This window comes from Grammomys surdaster, unplaced genomic scaffold (genome assembly GCF_004785775.1).
Source record: "Grammomys surdaster isolate TR1022 unplaced genomic scaffold, NIH_TR_1.0 239, whole genome shotgun sequence".
In the NCBI taxonomy this organism is placed as follows: domain Eukaryota; kingdom Metazoa; phylum Chordata; class Mammalia; order Rodentia; family Muridae; genus Grammomys; species Grammomys surdaster.
The window spans coordinates 9040187-9062342 of NW_021604684.1; the positions used below are offsets into that span (position 1 = coordinate 9040187).

Consider the following 22156-nt stretch of genomic DNA (forward strand, 5'->3'; position numbering starts at 1 on the left):
AGACCCTGGCAAAGACTTCCCTTTCTTTGCTTGCTTTCTGAGTTTTGAAAGCATCGCCAGCAGGCCAGTAGTAGTTATTACTATGGAACGCTGTATTTTGCAATAGGCCCTTTACCTGTGGCTTCCTGCTTAATCCCATTACAACCTATAAAGCAAGAGATACCAAAATAGGTACATTGCAAAACTAGAATAGCCCAAGTCTGTTCATGCCAAGTGTTGGCAGGACCTTCCATCTCACCCTTGGTAAGTGAGGAGGCAGCAGCCTTAACAGCAAGCCTGTATGTAGCCTTTGTGGGCCCTGCTTCTGTTCCCATCTGCTCCTTCTTTTCACTCTGGTCTTACATCCCTCCTATGCAAGCAGCCTTGCTTTGTGCAAGCCCTTGGAGAAGATGAGCATGTACAGCTTGTGGGTGAGCCTTGTACAGCAAACAGGGTGGACTAGAAGACATTTACTCCTTAAACTCCCCATTTGAATTAATAGTAAGAAAGACACTCAACAAATACTCTTGATCTTCTCTGTCCCTCCTCCCTTTATCTGTGCTGTGCTACTCTGCTATCCAGTATTCCTTTTAGATTGATACAGAATATATTTGGTGTTTGGGGCAGAGGTATTGCTCTCAGGTAGGACATTAAGTATTCTGTGGGATCTCTCAGCTTGCGTGTGCTAGTGAACTGTTCCTTAGAGAAGCAGAGGTTGTTTCCCAACCTATGCTGGGATGCCACAGCCCCACGCCTCAGTTTTTCCACCCAGCAAAGCCTCCTCTGGTCTCCAGTTGAAATCATCTTCTTTCTAAACACAGCCGCATCTGTGTTTCAGTGGGCATTCTGCTGTCTAGCATTTTACCATACTCTGTGTCTCTTACCACTTACCCTGGCAGATTATTAAGTTGCTCTCTTTTAAGGAACACTTCTTATTTATTTCAATTCACTACTGCAGACCCCGCCCCCCTACCCAACAAGAACAGTTTTCATTTAGTGAACCACTTACTCTGTGTATAAGAGCCTTCAATATCTTATGTAATCTAACATGAATCTACTGAGATGACTAGTCCTATTTCCATTCAAGTAACTATCCACAAAGCATATAGAAGTAACAGAAAGACACACTTCCAACATGGGTTTGTAAAAGTCTCTAATTCTCAATCTGAGGAGTCTCCTAATCTGCACTCTTCTGCCTAGCACAGTTACTGGGAGAGTGGGTCTTCCATAGAGAATGTCAATTTTACTTTCCTAAGAATCAGCATGACTTAAGCACAAAGAGTAATTGCCAAGTCACCAATCCCTCCCCTGCATCTCACTGACGAAGACATAGGAACCAAAGAGAGGAAAGTGCGTCAACCAAAGTTGCAGAGACAGTAGCTGCCCATGCACACCGTTTCCCCTGCGGCAGCCACTTCTCCACCTCTAATTTTCCTAAACACTTTCCACAGGACAGGAATTGCTCAGTATTGGAAAGCATAGGAAGGAAGAGGGTGTGGATGCAGATGTATTTCGTGCTGCTTGATCGCTCTGTATAGGACAACCAACTTCTCTGGAGCCGTACTTTCCTGAGGACTTGTGCATAGATCAAATGCTGGCTTTTCTTTTCCAGTAAGTCAGCCTCCGGTAAGTGAGTCAGCTTGACTCGTGCCTGGGAGTCCGTGCCATGCCTTTGTCTTTCTTGTGCTGGTTGCTGGTTTGTTTGGTTGTTTGCATGGGTACAGGCTCTAGGACCAACGAGACAGCACAGACATACTATTGGCTACTGTTTAAAACCTGCAATTGACAATTTCTACTAGCCTGCTTTCTACCATGTAGCTCATTGAGCAGCCTTCCCTGGCTCCCACCTACTGGATTTCATTAGAATCTCCTTTCCTTGAGTCCTTTTGGAGTTAAGAGTTAAAGGAGAATATCCAAAACTCCAGCTCAAGTCTATGTTTCTAAGGATGTGCCAATCTGACATTTCTAAATATTTTTATGGCTTCCATATATTTCATGCTTTCAATGTGACAAGCAGTAGCTAATGATTTAATGCACTTATTTCTTAACAAAAATCCTATGGGAAAGAAATTCTTCCTATGAGTATTAGTTAGGGTTCTCTAGAGAAAGAATCAACACATGTGTATACTATCTCTACAGAGAGACATATAGATATATCAGAGAGAGGTGTGTGTCTCGGAGCTAAAATAGCAGGGCTCTAAGGAGAAGTGAGTAGCCGTGGGGAGGGAAACCAATAAGCTCCAGAAGTTTAGGATGAGGGAGGAGGTGAGAAAAGCTAGCTAATTGTAATACTGAGGGATACTGGGGGCCAAAATGTACTTTGCTATGGTGAGAGGCATCACAGGGAGCCATCTGTCCCTTTTGCCAGTGACAAGTGAAATGGTTCCTCTGGTAGAGGCGAACTGGCTTTCTGAGAAATTTGCCAAACTGCCAGAATTTGTAGAAGCGGAGTTTCTTTTGGCCCTGACACTTAGGTGGCATGACAGAGCAGCTGCCTGCTTTGGGACTCATTGTGTTTCCTGGTACTGTCCCCAGGTGCAAGCCGCCTGAAGTTGCCAAGCCCTCCAAGAAGAAGTCCCTCAACTCCTGGTGTTTCAACGTTCTGGCTTACTCCTGACTGTCATACTTCTTCCCTTAAAGAGTTCTCAATGAGACTCTTCAATTTTGTGTATACACCGGAAGCTGAATACTGCTGAGTCATGCTACAGAAGCTGCCACACAAGAAAGAGGAATTGCTGGAGCCATGGAGATTGCCATGCCTGACAACCTGAGTGATCCCTGTACCCCACATGATGGACCCACAGGTTATACTCTGACCTTCATGCATGCACCATGACATGCTCACCCGAACCACATCCCACTCAGCCCTGCGTGTGTGTGTGTGTGTGTGTGTGTGTGTGTGTGTGTCACACATAATAACAATATATCAATTTAGAAGGTAGAAAGGAGACAGGATAGATCAGGCTGGGGATGTAGCTCAGTTGTACTTGCTGACAAGTACAAGGCCCCGTGTTCACTCCCCATCGCTGTGTAGGCACTGTGTTACACAGCTGTAATCCCAACGGTTGAGGTGAAGTAGTAAGACAATCAGAAGTTCAAAGTCCTTCTGGGCTACAAAGGAAATTTGAAGCAGCCTTGTAAACATGAGACCCTGTGAAGAAAAAAATGAGGAAGGAAAAAAGGGAGGAGGAGGAGAGAGAAGGAAGAAGAAGTGGAAGAGGAGGAGGAAGAGAGGGAGGAGGGGAGGAAAGAAAAAAAAAGAGGCAATAACATCAGGCTCACATGTTCTTGTATTCATCAGTAGCCAGGAAAATTAAAAACAACTCAGGCCCAGTAAAGACAGATGGTCACTCATGGGCCAGAGCTAACCCACAGATGTGCTTTACTTGACCACACAATAGCTCTAAATGTTTTTGAAATTTACTGCTACTGCTTAGGAATTGTGTTGATATGTAATAAATTCCCTAGAGCAACTGCTCTCAGCCCACCTGCTCACCCTGCCTGATTCCTGAAGTGACAGGTGGTATTTGCAGCCTAGGGTCCTGCAGATGGGTAGCATGTGTGCCTGGTCCTCCCTTGCCCCACAATAGCCTTTAAAAGACCAGTAAATGACAACCTTGGAGTGACCATGGATTCTTCTGTCTGCATGACAGAGCCAGGTCCTGTAGTTGCTCCCGTAGACCGTAGCCTCTCTCTTGTGCTGCCTTCTTTCTGGACACAATTCTCTATGTCTATCTCCCTTTGAAAAGTGTACATTCAGAGTCATGCACAGTGCTCCCCAGATCTACTTACCGATATAGAAGATTCAAAGATAGATATCTTTCATATTTATGTACCATTATTTTCTACTTGGCGTCTAAACCATCAAGCATGATGACAATCCAAATTGAAAGATTTGTAGCATATGAAATTGATTCTTTCCCTTGAAAACAGCAAAACAGAATAGATTCCAGAGAAAACAGAACATTATTTCCTGAGAGGCACATCTCTAACAATGTGAGAGGAATGACAAGCATCTTGAAATTGTTTTCTGTTTATAAATGTAAGCAGAGAGAATCGTCTAAGGAATCTACTTATAAAATCTTATAAAATGTTGCCAACATAACAGCTGGATGGAGTTATAGCCTGTTTTTATCTGCTTCCAGAGTTTATCCAGGTGTGTGTGTGTGTGTGTGTGTGACTGTGTGTGTGTGCATTGTGTGATGAGTGTATATGGTATGGTGTGTGTGGTATGTGTTGTGTATGTGTGGTATGGTAGGTATAGTATCTGTTGTGTGTGTGTGAATGGTGTGTGTGGTATGTGGTGTATAAGTGTGGGTATTGTGTGGGTGTGTTGTGTGTGGTGTATGTATATGTATTCGTGTATGATGTGGTTGGTGTGGTATGTGTGTGCTGTGTATATGTGTGTGTTTGTGAGTGTATGTGTGTTGTGTTCGAGTGTATGTGGTATGTGTGTAGTATGTGTATGTATGTGTGGTGTATAGGAGTGTGTTTGTGGTGTGTGGTATGTGTGTAAGTGTGTGTGTGTGTGTGAGTGTATGTGTGAGTGTATTTGTTTTCCCTATGAGATTAAAACCTCACAAATAAAAAACGAGACTAACAAGAGACTCTTGGAAAACTCTCTGGCTATAAAACCTGATGCCCTAGAGACTTTCTCTATCTGCCTCTGGCTTTTGGGAGTTCTTGGGGAAATTGAGAACCACCCTGGTCCTTAAGGTTCTTATTGTGCAATGGAATTGTTTAATTAGTTTCCACTAACTAGGGCAGTGCATCCAAAACAAATGTTCTTCTTGTGCTGCCTGAAAATGATCCTCTGGACTATTGATAGTTCTGTGTTCCTCTTAAACTGACTGAGGCAGTCTCTCAATTAATCTCGGGCCAACAGAAACACAACATTGTAGGTGTGGTGTGTTAATTATAACTTCAATATGCATTGAAATAAATGCTGAAGAATCAAAATCAAAGCTGTTTTTGCCACTTACTCCTTAAAGCCATTTAAAGAGTCTTACATTTGCACATATCTCCTTAGAAATACTCTACTTTGGGTTCACTGATGCACTCCAAGAAGCCCCTAACATTGCATTCAAATTATATGTGTGTGCTTCAGGGAGGTCAGACTAATTCTGTGTGCTTCTCAGTCGTCCACAACATCCTTTAAGAACAAGAGCCATTATTGCCAGGGGGTCTCAAAGAACCCATCAGGCCCTTTTAGGGAAGCAACTGAAAAAAAAGGACCACAGCTTCTAAACTCCTTGCCTTCAGCCCCCCCCTTTTTTTTTAGCAAATATTCTCCCATATTCCTTTCTAAACGTGGCTAAGGACATGCTGTCCACTTCATTGGTGGGTGAGAATGGAAAGAGACTCTCCTGATTGAGCCTGGGAACTCAACGGGGCACAGCCTAATCTTGGCTCCATCTTTGTCCCAGACAAGATTGTCTTTGACGCATTGGAATGGCAGTGCCCTGGGGAAAGGAGAGAGATTTGTACTTCAAGTGACCTCTAGAATACTTGGCAAACACCCCTAATACCACACTCCTACAGAGAACAGCTTGGGCAGACCCATTTCTTTATTTTTCCGTGGACTTGGATGTTCAGCTCCACAGGACAGTTGCAGAGAGAATTGTAACATACATCTCCATCCGGAACTTCCTTGCCTGGAAGACCTGCCTGCTGTGTCTCCACCTGCCTGCTTGGCAGCTTCCTGAATTTCCATGTGTCCAGCCTGAATTGTTAATAATGGCTTCACTGGCATACCTATAAAAAAAACAAAAAAAGCAAAAACAAAAACAAAACAGATCTTCTCTGGTCCAGGAAGATGCACATATCAATAAGAATGCAACAGACTCTGTATTAACCTTGCTCTTGCTCTACCATAATCAAGATTCCTTAGAATGGCCAAAGCTATGTATAGAGCCTAGTCCAGAGAGGGGTTCAAATAGTAACTGATAAATATGTAGCAATTGTTGAATAAAGGGATTCCAACTTCTGTTCAAGTTAGTCATACAAGGCATTGTGGGTGTGGTATCAAGGAATACTTCCTAGAGCAGGTAAAAATGAATGGAAACTATGGTCGGGTATAAATTTTGCAACATAGGAAGCTATGCTATCATGTGATGGAACATAGGGTCCTGGAGTCTGGCACCAGAGGATGTGTGAATTCTGACACTGTCATGTGCTAGGTTTTCCTCTGCAGACCTTACTTAACTCCTCCAAGCCTGAACTGCTTTACCTACAAAATAAAAATAATAATAGAACATACCTATGAGCATTAAATGAAACACACACACACACAACACATACACACACACAAACAAACACACAGACACACACACACACAAAGCATCCTGGGGGTCATCGTCACCGCCAGCATCTAGGAAAGTAGGAACGACAGGTAGAAAGTTGAGGAAACAATGCCCCAAGGGAGACTCAACTGGCCTGTGGTTTCTATAGTGAGCAGCTCACCTCAGTGACTGCCAGGGAGAAGTTGCACTCTTCCTGGCAGACTTCAGAGTGGCACTGCAGACAGAGCAACATCCACAGCCTCTTAGGAGCCTCGATCCTAATCAGCCAGGTTGCCCGTCTTACCTGTGGTCGGGCTCAGCATCTTTGTCCATGACCGGACAGAGTCTGCAGATATGAGTGTCCCAGCATCTGCAGGGCCTGGAGGCAGCCTCTTGTGGCTACATTTCCTTCAGGGAGAGTTAGACAAGGAGTTTGTACAGCTACAGTATCTAATCAAGAACAAAGGAGGACGCAGGAGGACCTGTCAGAGCTGTTTGTGAACTTTTGCTTCTAGGTGGGGCCCTCTAGGTCTGAACATCTCTAGAGTTGGCATCTCCGGCTTACAGGCTCAGGTGGGCAAGTACATTCCTTACATCTTTATTACCTCCATGCCAGTCTGAATCTGCTATCTTTCCTTTGTCACATGTTTCACCACTTGATATCACTGAGGCAATCTTTGCCACACTGTAAACACATAGTATTTGCCAGATGTTGGGGAAAGTGCATGATGATAAAGATCTGGTGTGTACTTTGAAATGGTGAAAGTTGACCTCTCTGGCTTGGGATGCAGGCGAGAGTGACACGACAGGGAGAGGATTGCGCTTCACCTCAAAAATTAGAGTGAAATTTCCCAAGAAAGGCTGAGCAACAGAGCATTGCGAAGCACAAAAGACTGATGATGTTGCGATTTGGAACGCTGAGAGCATTTGAGAACTGGGAAATGCAGCTCTGATTGGCTGGGGGGTCTGGAAACGTAATGAGGAATTACAGGTTACTATGTGGGGAGAAGCTTCTCAGTGTCACAGAGTTTTGAAAGCGATGCCCAGAAGCACTCGCTGGCTGCCTGCGTTTACATTCTCATTCAGTCAGTGAAGCTCTGGATACTGATGAGATCCAACAAGTGCTTTCGGAGGAACGCTGCCATGACCTGATGTGCAGATTTGGGATAGGTAGGAGGCTGAGGTCTGAAGCCAGGATCATGGAGCAAGTAGAAACACAGCTCAAAGCATCCTTAGATATTGCCTTAAATCCACAGGCAGGCAAGAGCCAGAGATGAGGTCATTTTGGCCACATAGTTGAATGAAAGCATGAAAGAGAGAGGTAATGCCACTGCCTGCAGCAGAAGCAGAGAGGTCGGGAGGGGGAGGAGCAGGAGAAACTTGGTACACAAGGAGAATTACATAAGCCCGACCTTGTCAGGACTCAGATTTCCCACTGGGTGAACGTTTATGAACACAGAAGAGGCAAAGTCCTGAGGACACCTGGAAACATAAACTTCAACTCCAAATGCGAGTAACTGCTGGAAACATTTTAAGAGTCACATTCAGGATGCCAACTCCATGGAAGGAGTCTACACAGGCCTGGGAATCACGTAGTCTCCACAGTTGAGTAAACTGCCGTTTATTGTGTGTTTGTATGTATGTGTGTGTGCGTGTGCGTGTGTGTGTGTGTGACTCTGGGCAACTCTTACCTCATCAAAGCCTCTGCTTTGCCATCTGCAAATAGGAATGATAGTATATCTACCACATGGCGCCTTTGTGAGACATAGTGTGTGTACATGAAGCCGTCAACTTGCTGTCTACCACACAGAGAACTCAATATACACTGATAATTATGAGCAATATGTTGTTACTTTATGCAAGACTGAGATTAAAATATGAATACATACAGAGTCCAAGTAGAAAGAGAAATAGCGAGAACCGTTCTCCACCCAGAAGCAACACTAGCTATTCACATTCTGCAAATTACTGCCAATTTTTTGAAAGGAAACAGGATTCTAGATTTTTTTTTTTTGAGGATGAAATTCCAATTTTGTAAGTGTTAACTCCAGATTTAAATTACAAAGAAATGTGGGCCAAACAGAACATACCTGGGGAGTGGTGGAATCCAGTCTAAGGCAAGCTTCCAGCAGGAGGGGAAGCTTGAAATATATTTATCTTAGGTGACTTTGAAAGATAAAGCAGCCTGTGTCTAAGGGTTAGGAAGTCTGGTCTTGGTGGTGTTGGGGAGATGATGTTTTTAAGGGTTCTCAAGGGGTCCAAAGCTGGACGAACTAAGCAGCAGGGAGAAGTTAAAAGTGCCCATGTGCAGAAAGACAAACAAGAGAAGTGGGAAGACTAGTAGAGACAGAAACCAGTTATCTGACCTGTTAATCCACTGGCTAGTTAATCAACTTCACTAACATGGAGGTTTAACCAGAGCATGAGGCTAGGGAACAAAGTCAGAACTGACCTAAGTATGTGTCTGTCACCCTAGCCTGTGACTTTTTGAGTCCCAAAACCATGGGCGAGAATTTGAAGTTAGCTCTCTAAGTTATAGAGAATGGCACAAGCAAGCCAGAGTATTAATCAGGAGAGCCAGCAGGTGCAGAGCATCCTGCCAAGGGGTGGCTAGGCATTCCAGGGCTTATGTCTCAAAGACAAGAAGGTCAGCACATGTCTAGCAAGGGCCGAGAAATTGTGCTGGTACTAGGAAGCAGGAAAGAGAGCATTTATTTTCCTTCACATTGCTGGGGAATATAAACGCTGTGATTGCTCTCTCTTTCTGCATACATATGTGCCGTGGCTTCATGATGCATTTCAGAAAAAGACATTCTTCAGTCTTTTCTCAGCAGCAGATCTTTTCCTTTAAAATGACATCTTACCCTAAACCCCAACATATGAAATATAGTTTGTAAATGAGTGACTTGTCTATTCTTTAGTCATTTGAATCTTTGCTTTTGACAGGATAGATAGATAGATAGACAGACAGACAGACAGACAGATAGATAGATAGATAGATAGATAGACAGAGACAGACAGAGAGACAGAGAGAGCCCTTGGACATTCCTAATTGGGAACTAGGATCCTTTGAAGCACGTTATGGAAACCATTGGTGTAGTCCATTCTTTCTGCGGTGTTGAGATTCTCTGTGATGAGGAATCACTGTCCACTCTCCCAGTCTGAGAAGCACACAACCAAGTCATCTCTTAGCATTTTATTGACAGCTGTGAGTAGGTGGTACCTTGCGTATTAGAAAAGGAAAAGTGGTATATGGGGACCTTGTGCTCACCTAGGCTCTACAGACATTAGCCCTATTACATGAGCCAGCATTTCTGGTGCAAGCCCATAGGGTTGACCATGGCTGGCACTTCCCTTGAAGATCTTTAGAGGAATAGGGGCTGCTTACAAAGAGCAGGAATCTTTATGTGAGGCTCTAAAAAGAGAAGGAGGATAGGCTGAGCCACAGGCCATGCTCCATTCCCTGCAGGGATTCTGGAAGGGTCCTTCCTCTTCCTGGGCTGCAGACTCTCAAACCATACTGGAGGGATACTGTGCCCCACAATCAAAGCCTAACGCTGTCTTTATAGCATATGACCAGATACTGTGAATAAAAAATGTAAAAATTGTAAAAATTCATGGGGAAGGGAGGTAAGAAACAATCCAACTGCAAACCCAAACGCCATTCAGGAATTCTTTTAGTCCTAGCGGCTGTATCTTCTCATGAGCCCACCAGCCTTCAGCATCTGTTGCTGCCTCCTTTGATCATGCTATGCCAGCCTAGCCAAACTTAAAGGCTACGTTGGTTCAGGCAGCCACCATCTAAAGCACCGTGTTCCTGCAAGACAGGGCATTTACACCTCACAGGCTGCCTGCCAGCCCATCTAGCTAGCTGTCTCTGGGTCCAGCCATTACTCAGTACCACTGAGATGCCAAGGTTAGACCATGCCAAGAGCGCAGATGTCGGCACTGTCCAGAGATAGGAAGCAGAACAGCAGGCTCTTTGCATGACTTACTTGCTATGACTACAGGGATGAGAAAAGCAAATACCGAATGAGATAGAGGCTCCATGAGTTTGAAGCCGATGGATGTTGCAGAAGAACGTTCTTTCTCCTCTCCAATTGATGACAGATGTTAAGCATGAAGAACATGCTAGCCAGTGGGCCTGCAGAAGGTGAGCCCAGCTCTACCCTTCTGTGTGACATTCAGTCTTTCAGTAAGAATGACTGTGACAATAATGCCTCCTGAAGGGGATTGTGAAGGGTTAAGTGAAATTTCAAGTATAAAGCCTTTAGCACATGGCCTGGAGTGAGCAAAAGATAATATTTAGTTTAAAGGGAAGAAAAGAAACCTACAGAGAGTTCTCCTTCTCAGAAAATGTCCTCAGAGAAGAACAGAACAACATTGCAAGAGGAAATCCAAGTTCTGGGGAAACATGAGATGTCAATGTTGCTCTCTAAGTGTATGAACTAGATGTGGCTCAAAGGTGACGTGTGGCACGGTGAGTAGCAGGAGCAGCTCCAATCCTAGGGACACCAGGGTAACTGGTCCCACTCTGCTGCTTCTGAGGCTGATGCTGTAGCTGCAAGCCAGGAAGCAGAGTTCAATCAACTGACCCAGATTCGAGAGAGGCTGGAGATTTTTGTTCTCTCTTTCTTGTTAAGTAAATTTACTTAGGCAGACACCATTCCACAGCAGTATCAGCGAGGCCAGCTAGCATAAGCTGGGCTCGGTCCTATGCAGTCTGGAAGAGGCCATCAGTTACAAACAGGCAGAAGACAGTCCTAACATTTCCCCTGTTATTAAGGGTGATAATTCTAATAAATGTCTCCCCTAAACAGTACATTATTACTGTCCCTATCCTTTCTACTAAATATTAAATATTAAGTATTTAATTAAATATTTCAATATTAAATGTTTAATTAAGCATCTCCACACATCTCTGCCTCCCACCCTGGCCAACTCTGAGCCTAGTTCCACCTAGTCTGGATGATCACTTCATCCGATCTGAGCTGTAATTCTTTTTCTGCAGACTGCCATCCTATCATCTGACCCCCAAAGGCACGGTCAGCTTCTTCAACAAAGTCGAAGAAGACTTGTTTGCTTTACTCACTGCTGACCCCCACAGCTGGTTTGTTTATTTACTTGTTTGTTTGGTGAGAGTAACTTTCACATAGCTGAGGCTGGCCTTGAACTTGCTTTGTAACCAAGGATAACCTTGAACTTCTGATCTTCCTGTCTCTACCTTCCCAGAGCTGAGAATTCTGGTGTATACTCCCACACCCAGTTTATACACTGCTGGTAACTAAATCTGAGACCTTCCCCATGCTAAGCGAGCACTCCACCAACTCACCCTATGCGCAGCACTAAACCCCTGCTTTCAAGACAGAACCTCAAACGTAGCAGGTTCTCAGCAAGTGTTTGGACAGGGACAGGGGAGGAAGAGGAATTTGTATTGGAATACAGGTTTCCTTTGTCCTGATTAGCAAAACCTATAGTCAAAAAAGCTATCTGTTAATGGTGAAAACCCAGAAGCCTGCCTGCTGCGGAGGAAAAGAACTAGAAGAACAAGATGCCTCTTCTATTCCTGCTGTCCTTGTGCAGTATCCTCTGATGAGGAGCACGGGTTCCTCCATGGACAAGCGAATGCTGGAGAACTTGGCGCTGAGAGCAGGGCTTCTTTCTGTGGTGGTCTCTGCCACAGAATTTCTCCTATATTCTGGGATTTATATGCTCCCCTTGCATGGCTCTTTGCCGCCCTGGACATTGAGGAATTCTACTGGAATATCCCCTCCCCCACTTCTGTACCCAGGAAGAATGTGACTTTCAGGAACTGTCAGTTGTCCAAGAAATATAAACAAAGAACAAAAGCACACTTGGCTCTTTGAAAGAGAAGGAATCTCAATACAACTGATCTGGACACAAGACCTACTTGGAATTGAAACAGAGGGACCACCACCACAAACCTTGAGGAGGTGTCCTGAGAAATGGAGGAGATTCCCTGTAGCTTCTCAGGCTCAAAGCCAGCTCAAGGCATGACCAGTGTCTCCAGAGACAGAAGCTCTTGAAAAACAGCCCTGGTTGCCAGCTGTGCCCTGGGATACTCAGTTTGATCCAATGAAAAACTCTAGGCTGGGAGTCTTAGGTATCTTTTCAGAGTGCTGTGAATGGAACATCTGGGGACCTGGGCCAAAGGTCTTGCAAGTCCCTTCCTCTCTGCAGGGTTCAGTGTCTCATTCTATTCCACACAGAAGGGCTATATTTGAGCTGATGTTGGGTTTATTTTCACCTCTTTATTCCTTTAATCTCAGTGTTCTCTACACACACACAAACACAGACACATACAAACATACATACACACACACACCCTCAACAATTGCCCCATTTCTGGTAGCAAGCAAACTGTGTTCTCCTGACTATAGAACTCCACCCCTAAATGGGGATGGGGGTGTCAATCTCAGACAAGAGCTGGGGTGGGGTCTGGTCTTTGACAACACAGTGCATGAACACAAACACAAGCATGCACTCACACATGCACCCCATGATTCTACTACCTGTTCTGGCAGGTGCCACCCCATGTGTCATGCTGTGACAGCATGACACAATGGGGCAAGCTGCCAAGAAGGGCCCTAAGCCCTTGGTGTGGGATAAAAGCCTGGAGTTCTACCAATATGTGACTCCACTGTGCTAGAGGATGCTTGTCTGCTGAGTAGCACTGTTTTCATTACCCATTAATGGAAATAGGAACTTTGGAGGCCACTTCGAGGGACTTTCAGGAGAACCAGATGGAAGAAAACATTTGATGCTGACCCACGGCTTGTCACTCAAACCCTTAACTTCAAGACTCATCCTGTTGTTGAACTTGGGGCAAATGTAAAATAACAATGTCGTTTTCCTCAATGTCTCAAACTGAACATTTTTTATAACAATATGCTAATGATGTTAACACTATTGGCTTATTTTTGTTGTTCTCAAGTGAATTCACAACTTAGTTATTAAAAGTTTGTTTTGTTCTCTTGGGTGACATCACTAGGTATAACCAACAAAAATTGTTTATAGCCCTCAGTTTTTCTTAAAGAGGGGGAAAATCCAAGATCAAACCAGCACTGTAAATGTTTAAGAGATAGAGAGTGAAAAAGTAAAGAGCCCTCTGTGTCTGGGAAGTGGCTGTCCCATTGCTAGTTCATGGGAAGTGGCTGCCCCATTGCTGGTTCATGGCAAGTGGCTGTTCTACTGCTGGTTTTGTTCAGCAGCTATGCCAAGAACTCTTGGGATAGCATTACTTGGTCGTAATGAAACTGACAAATTGAGCCTGTCCCAAAAATGGTAACTGGACTACTGCTAAATATGAAAATTGTACCCCAGGGGAGCAATGCAAATGATCAGGGAGAAATATCCTGAAGAGAAGAAGAAAGTAAAAATAAAACTTAAAAATTATGATAGCCACTTTAAATCTCTGAAAGTTTAGCAGATAAAATTCTAGACAAAAAGATGTAATTAAATGGCCCCAAATCTATGCTTTTATACACAGAGGGTTTTTTCTTCTGCTGTTGCTTTCTTCTGGTTTTCTGATTGTTCTTCCTTCCTAAGAATGTTGGTTTTGGGCTCTTTTTGCTGCCTTAATTTTTTAGGGTTTTCTTAGTTTCTGTTTCTATCTATTTCTCCCCTCTTTCTCCCTTTCCCTTCCATCCTTCACTTTTGTCTGTTTGGTACACACAGTACATAAAACATATATTTTATTAATTCAGGTGTTTTCTCTTCCTTTCTTTCCTTAAAAAGGTGAATGTAAATAGAAGAAGGAAGAAGAGGAAAATGAGGGAATGTGGGGGGAGTAACTGTGGGGGACCCTGGGAGGAGAGGGGATGATAGAGGTATAAGTGAATAAATAAATAAATAAATAAATAAATAAATAAATAAATAAATGAAAAATAACTACTTTTAAAAAATAAACATTGGCTTCTGGGATCAATGCTATCCAGCATTATTTTTTCTAACTTTTGTCTTAATCTATTCATTGCCTTATGAAGTGGTAGGTTTCTGCACGGCCTCTTCATAACCCTCTACTCACCTTCCTACCCATACTTACACCTGCCTAGCTTTCTGCTTTCACCCCACTATGTTCTGCTAGCCTACACAGTGGCCTTTTCTAGTTTCCTGACTTCCACATGTACTCCAAGTTAGATTCATAAACCTAAAGATTCAAAGCAAACACTCATCTGAGTCTGGGTAACCTTATTCAATGTAACTCCTCCCCCCAGTCATATCTTTTTAGCTGTAAATTTTATTATGTAACTCTTCTTTACAGTTAAATATAATTCCATTGTGTATATATACTACATTTTCATTACCCGTTCATCTGCTAGTAGAAATCTAGATTGATTCCATTTCCAAGATACTATGAGTATCCCGTTATGAGTTATCAGTCAGAAAGGACCAAGATGTCTCCCAAACAATACATACAATGGCCATTCCACTTGGCTGCCTACCAGAAGTAGATGTTAAGATTACGTCCCTGAAGATACCACAAATAGTAGTTATAAGTAAGATAGAGAGAAATCTGGTTACAATTGAGGTAGAAGCTTCTTCCCTGTTGGCTGGCTTTCATGGTACTTAAAGGTATTATGTTGACAGCTGGCAAAAAACAAAAACAAAGAAAGAAAACAATAGTCCTCACCAGCTGTAAACTCTACAAGATACAACACCAACCTGCCATCAAGTTATGCCCACCAGTGCAATAGTAACACAACAGCTATGGGGGTTACCAACTGCTCTAAAATTGTATTTGTGAACCTCTCCATAAAAGGGAATATGTAATTGGCTAGTACTCTAAACTTAATCAAAAGTCTATGGCTAGAGAGGTCATAGGCCCTAGGAGGAATGGATCTTATGACTATTGTTTAGTTAAATTGACATGACACCAAACTATCTCTTAAATATTTTTGTTTATAAACATAGACTTCTTTTAACTTTAATAACATAACATTCTCTTTGCAGTAGATAGTGCAAATACAGAGATTCACGGTTTCATTATGATAATAAGAATAAGTGGTAGTTGAGCATCCATCCATAAAAAGGATATTTATACCATCCCTTTTAAGGCTCAGCAAACATAACAGAAGTTCTGGGAAGGACTCTATGAGCCAGAACACAGGAAGGAGAAGGGCTATGAAATGCTATCTTCAGGGCATAACACAACCATTGCCAACATGATCTCATACCAGCTAAGTTTGCCTCTACTGAGTCTGCACAAGACTGAGCCTGTCAATCATGGATCAGGGAAAAGCTTTTGGGGCTCTACCACTCCCTGCTGAAATACTGGCTACTGATGGATTCTGGGGCAGAGACAGCCATTGTCTTTAGTTATTACCAAATGATGAGCCTATCAAGCTCAGATGGGTTGCTTCAAACTGTAATAACACAAGGCCCTGGTTAAAACCACACACAGACACACACACACACACACACACACAGACACACACACACACACACACTGAATGTGGGAAAAGGACTTGTAGAGAGAAGTGGGGAATGATGGGGTGGAAAGGAAGTAAGAGAAGGTAGCAGGTGATGAGAGTAATCAGAATACAATATGTACATGCATGAATTTGCAAAGAATAAGATAATTAATTAAAAATAAACCACTGCTTTTGTTCCACCTGTTGCCTAACATGTTGTTTCCTCAAGGTTGTCAGTGTTAGTGTCTCTTCATGTGTGAGAAATAGCATCTCCTTCCTGCATAGGGAAACAAGAAAGTCACCCTGGGCTTTGGACACCATCAGAATGAAAGAAGTCACAAACCAGGAGTGGAAGTTTTACAGGCAATAAATTAAAAATCGAATAGAAAATTGTGGAGCATTTTCAAAAGAAGACTTGTAAGAAGAAGATTCTTCAATTAGGGCAAGAACTTAAGGAAATTGTCTAATACAGAGACAACATAATTTTCAGCAGAATAGTTTCCCCAATGTTAATTAGAATAGGGAAGAATTGATGTACCCTAAATGTGTAACAACAAATGAATTATGAAATTACTTATGGGATGCTTATGCAATAATCAAGCAACTAATGAAAAGAGCAGAGAAATAATGGCAAGAAGAAATGCTACGACGAAGGCAGTATTAATTTTTTAAATAGCCCGACACGCCAAAACCTCTGTTGTGATTTACTAAATACCTTTTTTTACTAAGCAGCTTCATGCAATAAAGCAAATAACAGGCATGCAGTGATGGGCATGATCTCTCGTTTACTTAGCTTAAATTCAAGTGGGGAATATAAATTCTAATCAATTTATGTACAAAAAAACTTGATTACATGTCATTTAATTTCTAACGTAACAAAAATATGAATTGTCTTTTTAAACTTTATAAAATACAAAATATTGATGACATGGATTTTAGATGATAAAACTATAATTAAAATTATTTCATTGTTGATTTTATATTTTTCAAATTTCCTTGATTTATGATACTTTTAAAATAATTGTAGCGAGTAATTGAGGGTGGAAAATCTAAGGAAGATAATCTTTTGCTTAATTTGTCTCTATTTTCTTTTTATTTTCCATTTTAAAAAAAATGATACCCCCGTCTCATGACCTGCACAGAAAACAAATGTAGAAAGAAATCTTTGAATTTTCTTTATAAAGAACTAGATAGAGTAGAAGATATCAGATCAAAAAATGGACACAAACTTGAGGTCTGAGAACAGACATAGACAGATAAACTGTGAAAAGATGGACATTAATTCATGCATGTTTTATTATTTATTCCTCATTCCAACTTGAAAAATCAATTTTATTTACTGAATCCATTTTACAGGTGAACATAGTAAGACTCAATGAGGTTAAATAGCATCTAATGGGAGGCCCAACTCAAATCCCCATGGTCTGACTCCAAAGCCCAAGGTGGGAATAAATCATCAGGAAGGAGACAAAGTGTATAAAAGGAGCTAAGACCCCTCCATGGAAGTGGACTGCCCTAATTTGCTTTCTATTGCTGTGATAAACACTTTTACCAAGAGTAACTTGCAAGAGGAAAAGTGGGTTTATTTAACTTTACAGCTTATAGTCTATCATGAACAGAACTTAGGGAGGGAACTCAGGGCAGGAACCTAGAAGTAGGAAGTGAAGCAAAGGCCATGGAAATATGCTTACTAGTTTACCCAGGCCACTTTTTTATTCAACCCAGGATCATCTGCTTAGAGGTAGCACCACCCACATTGGGATGGACCAAATCAACATTAATCCAGAAAATCCTCCCCACTCAGACTTGTTTACAAGCCAGTGTGATGGGGATATCTTTGCAAATGAGGGTCTCTCTTCCCAGATGACTCTGGCTTGTATCAAGTTGGAAAAAAAAAAAGAGCCAATCAATGCTGTCCTAGACCTAGGATGAGAGAGACCTTTCTGGAAAAGACAACATTATCCTGGGGCCTAAACCTATAGTTACTCATTAAGGCTCTATGAATAGGGCCTTGAGATGCCCTACAGAAACTGAAGATCAGTAGGACCAATGTGTAGATTTGAACAAAGTTGAAATGAGGCCAGAACACAAGTAAGACATAAATCACACAAAGCCTTAAAGTTCAGCTAGGGTATTTGAACTTCATCTTGAGATTTCTACAGGTTGCTGGACTTTTCAAGCTGGAATGCTTTGGGTCCGACTTTACCTTTATGAAATAAAATACAAGCAACTCGATGGAGAATAACTGGGAAGAAGGGTGACTGAAAGCCAGGAAGCCAATGAGGAGGCCATTGGAAGAAATCAGCAGAAAGACAAGGGGGTCCTAACAGAGAGAGAGGAAAGACAACTGACCCCAGAGACATTTTGGAAGCTGACAGTAGAGACTGAGAATGAAAGACATGAGGGAGGCAGAATTTAGGGGCTCACATAATTCTCAAATAGTGTGCCAGTCAATTAAGGTAGCAGTCATTGACAGAGGGACCATAGGAAGAATCCCATTTTGTGGAGATAGTTATTCCCCTTAGAACAAACAGGGTTTGAAACATCTTTTGACACCTGTAGCAACAGTAAGATGGTAGGTAGGACAGTACGAAGCTTAAGCAAGGGGACTACGCTGCCTCCATGTATTGATATCTGACCCATAGATATGGATGAATCCCCCTGGGTGAGACACATAGCAAGAAGACAAGAATTCTTAGGACAGGATCTAATGCTCAGACAAACTAAAACAAGAGTAAAAGAAGTAAAAAGATTAGAAAATGAGCAGCAGCTAGAATAGTACAAAGTAAAATCTCTATAGAGGGAGAGTGTGGTGTCGTAAGGAAGCCTAACAATGAAGGTGGGAGTAGTCAAGAGTTAAAGACGTGTTCTCTGAGTGTAGAAACAAGAAAGTTAACGATCACCATTGGAAAGCCAGCTTCTGTGGCAAGGTTAGAACAGACATCAGACTGTAGACCAACTATAGGAATGAGTCAGAGTCAGCACATCCAGGCACACGGAAATCTAGCTGTATAGACAAGAAGAGAGACAGAGTGGAGACTGCTGGGACACCTGAATATTGGCTCCTTTCCACAATAACTATGATGTCAAATCAACCTGACTAGTTCTCCTTGCAAGTACTAGAATGGACGGTTGACACTATGAGAGCCCATCAAGCTTGTGAATTCTCCTGATTTCTCTAACCCCACAGTGGCCATCACTATATTATATATTTTTTAAAAGATTTCTTTGTAAGTATGTGGATATTTGTGTGGCTCTCTGTGTGTGTGCATGTATGTGTGGGTGTCTGCAGGGGCCAGCAGAGTTCATCAGGTCTCAAGGAGCTGAAGTTAGAAGCACTGGTGAGATACCCAGAATGGTTGCTGGGAACTGAACTGAAGTCCTCTGGAAGAGCATCAAGCACACGTAACCATCTCTCTAGCCCTTACATTATATTTAGATGTCATGCAAGCTACCAGCAACCTCCTAATCCTATACAATAATAAAAGTCACTGTTATTATGATGTAATAATATCTAACATTTGCTGATGATTGGCTATCTATCACACATATAGCAACTCCATGTGCTAATTTTCCTCATCTTACATAAGCAGAATCCATGACTCAGAGAGATGAGATAGCTCGCCCATATTTGGATGCAAGTAATTATTACAGCAGGTTGTTTCATTCTCACTTGTCTCAAGGATTGACAAGAAAAAAGAAATGAATGTGTCTGGGAAGGAAAACATGGAGCAAGTCTATTATTGTGGTTGTATTTCTATTTCAGAACATTTCTGGCATGAAAGAAGAAGAAACTGCTATATGGGTTCTCTCAGTGTCTTTTCCCCAGGGCTCAGGAGTAAGCCATGGCATTCCCTGAGCCAATTACCTTAGGTCTTACAGACTCCAATCACTTCAGTATCTTTCTTGAAATTCTAGATTTTTTTTTTTGAAGGCTGAGCCATGGAGAAGAGTAAAGTAGTCCAGAGGACTACTGGAGAGTAAGCAGGACAAAGTCTGCCCTACAAATGGTCTTATAATTTGAGTTCATTTCTACAAAGGTTTGTACCATTTGATGAAGTTTTTCAGATGCATTATCTATTCATCTCCATGGCGAGCCTACACTAGACAAGATGATAATGGCCTCCGGATCTTTGCACACACTGTTCTTTCCTGTTGGAACATTCTGTCTCCCTCTTTTTCTATGTTATTACATTGTAATCCAGCTTATCATTTCCTATGTTTTGATCTTCTTGGCTCAAAGGAAAGAGAGTAGTCAAGAGTCTTAAACAAATACCTTTATTTGGTTCTGGATTAAATGAGCTGATGACCTGTGTCTCTCCTTAGGGCAAAGAAACAGAAATATTAACCCTTCCCTGGCTTCCTGGGCATACCAGAAATACTCAAGGATAAACTACTTGGAGATTTAAAAACCTGATAACAGTCAGCTTCAGTTAGGGGAAGATTTACTGTGATTGTAATAGAACTCAATAGCTAGCTGTTACCCAACCTGGGGAAGACACTGGCAAAGGAGACTTCTGGAAGGATCAGAAAAGGAATCATGGTAATCAGAAAAGTCGGTGGGCTCACAAAAGAGAAGTCAGGGAGAAAAAGATTGCTTGTCAAAGGCTTCCTCTCAGGGTTCCACAAACAAGTTATGGGGCCTGGAGTTGACTGTTATCAAGAGGAAAGGCTACAAAGGTTGTGCTCTACCAGATAGCACTGTGCCTATCTCAACCCAGTGACCTGCACAGGGTAACTAAGGCCACTTCTCACATCTGCCCTCCAAAGCTATACAAGGTCCTCTTTCACACCAGCCTGGGGAACAAAATCAAACATACATAGTTCTCAACTAAGCTAAGTTGTAGCAAAACCCCAAGAACTACCCATGAGAAGTAGAAGGCACTCTAAGGGTTAACTGGCATGGGAGGGATGTTAAGCAGAGTCATCATGGCCACTCAGACCTCCTGTCCACCCAGTCTTCATCATGCTCCACAGCCTTGGAGCTACTTTGTCCCCTCTTGTCCACTCCTCCACAGTCAATTCTCTCGTCCTGAAGCCTGAATGACATTCAAGCCCCACTTGCACCCTACTCTCTCTGGTCTATGCATCCCTTGCTCTTGACCATTCTTCTGCTAGAATGAACCTTTTATTTGAGTGTAAATGTCATTTTCCTTCTGAAGGCCTTTTCCGCAATAAGCAAAACTTCGAGCTAGATATCTTACTGATGTGTTTCTCTATTATGGTACTTATGACACTTTGGATTTTTATTTATCTCTTTTCTTCTCCATCTTCAACAACAGCATCTGGTACATAGGAGCTCAATAAATTCTGAATAACTTATACATACATTAGTGAGCGACTGTCTCTCCACATTCAGTCTTTATCTGATATTGTCATATGATACAGTCCAAGTGTATATTTGGAAATTTCATCTTCAGTAGTCTGCCATGAGCAATGGAAAGAATCTGACGTTCTTGTCTCATCTTTCAAGGACCATGGCATGTGGTCCCAGCTACTCCCACTAAGCATGTAGCACTATTTGTCTATGTGAATCCCATGTTTCTTCTTATCAAGGGCAATTGTTTGCAAAAATAATTTTTACAATACAAACTTAAGAGATTAGGCTTTGGACCCCCAAACTATAACTATTAATGCAGACTAAATATACTGAGCTTTTATTTCCTTTATAAGCACGTATCTTAAGCATTGCTGAACATGTTTTAAGTATTTTGTCTTACAAAATTAGCACAACAATATCATTTTCATTTCTTTCTTAAAAGCATGAAAAAAAATCAAAGTTCAGAAAGTCACTTGCCAAAGTCATAGAGTTCATAGATAACATCTTTAAACACGTGTACTATCTGATTCCAAGTCAAGACTCTAACCGGCCCATCATACCACATCCTCCTGTAAGAACTTCTCAGTAGCTGTAGAATTATTTAATCACATGCTTGCTAAAAACCTAACTGTTTAGGTTACTATGCTTGAATCCTCCAAAAAGCTTTATATAGTTGGGTGTGATAACTCACATCTGTAGTCCCAGCACTCAGGAACCTGAGCTGAGAAGCTTATGAACTCCAGCCCAATACAGGCTTTGAGGGAGTTCAAAGCCAGTTTGGGATAAATAATGAAATCCTCTCCTAAAGCAAGCAAACAAACAAACAAAAACACAGTAAAAACAAGAGTCAGAAAGACAACATTTCCTGTTGTGAGTCTCAGAGTCAAAGAGGACAAAGTCAAAAGCTGAAACCTGGTCAGAATCCAGAGCTGGGACAGCTCACCACACCTCTCTCTGTTGCTCCTGGTCCGAGTCACCAATTGGTGAAACTGGGATGGGGGTACCTTGCCTGAGACTCCTGTTTCAAGAACATTAAGAACAATTCCCAGGGAAACCAAGAGACAGCCCCAGTTGGTGGAACCAACTCTAGTCTGCTGACCTGCACATCCCCACTACAAAATCTATTTGTCTCCTTCTCTGGA

General features: G+C 42.2%; 2 long non-coding RNA genes across 2 annotated transcripts in view; one reads left to right on the plus strand and one right to left on the minus strand.

Moving 5' to 3' along the window:
* Positions 1-589: 589 nt before the first annotated feature.
* On the plus strand, positions 590-4084 carry LOC114626748. Its single transcript, XR_003712279.1, has 2 exons — positions 590-1605; positions 2515-4084. It is a non-coding gene; the product is annotated as an uncharacterized LOC114626748 (long non-coding RNA).
* A 1560-nt stretch (positions 4085-5644) lies between these two features.
* Positions 5645-22156, minus strand: part of LOC114626687 — a 29120-nt gene continuing 12608 nt past the window's right edge. The window contains exon 3 of the long non-coding RNA XR_003712275.1: positions 5645-5733. This is a non-coding gene — a long non-coding RNA (uncharacterized LOC114626687). The remainder of the gene's footprint in view (positions 5734-22156) is intronic.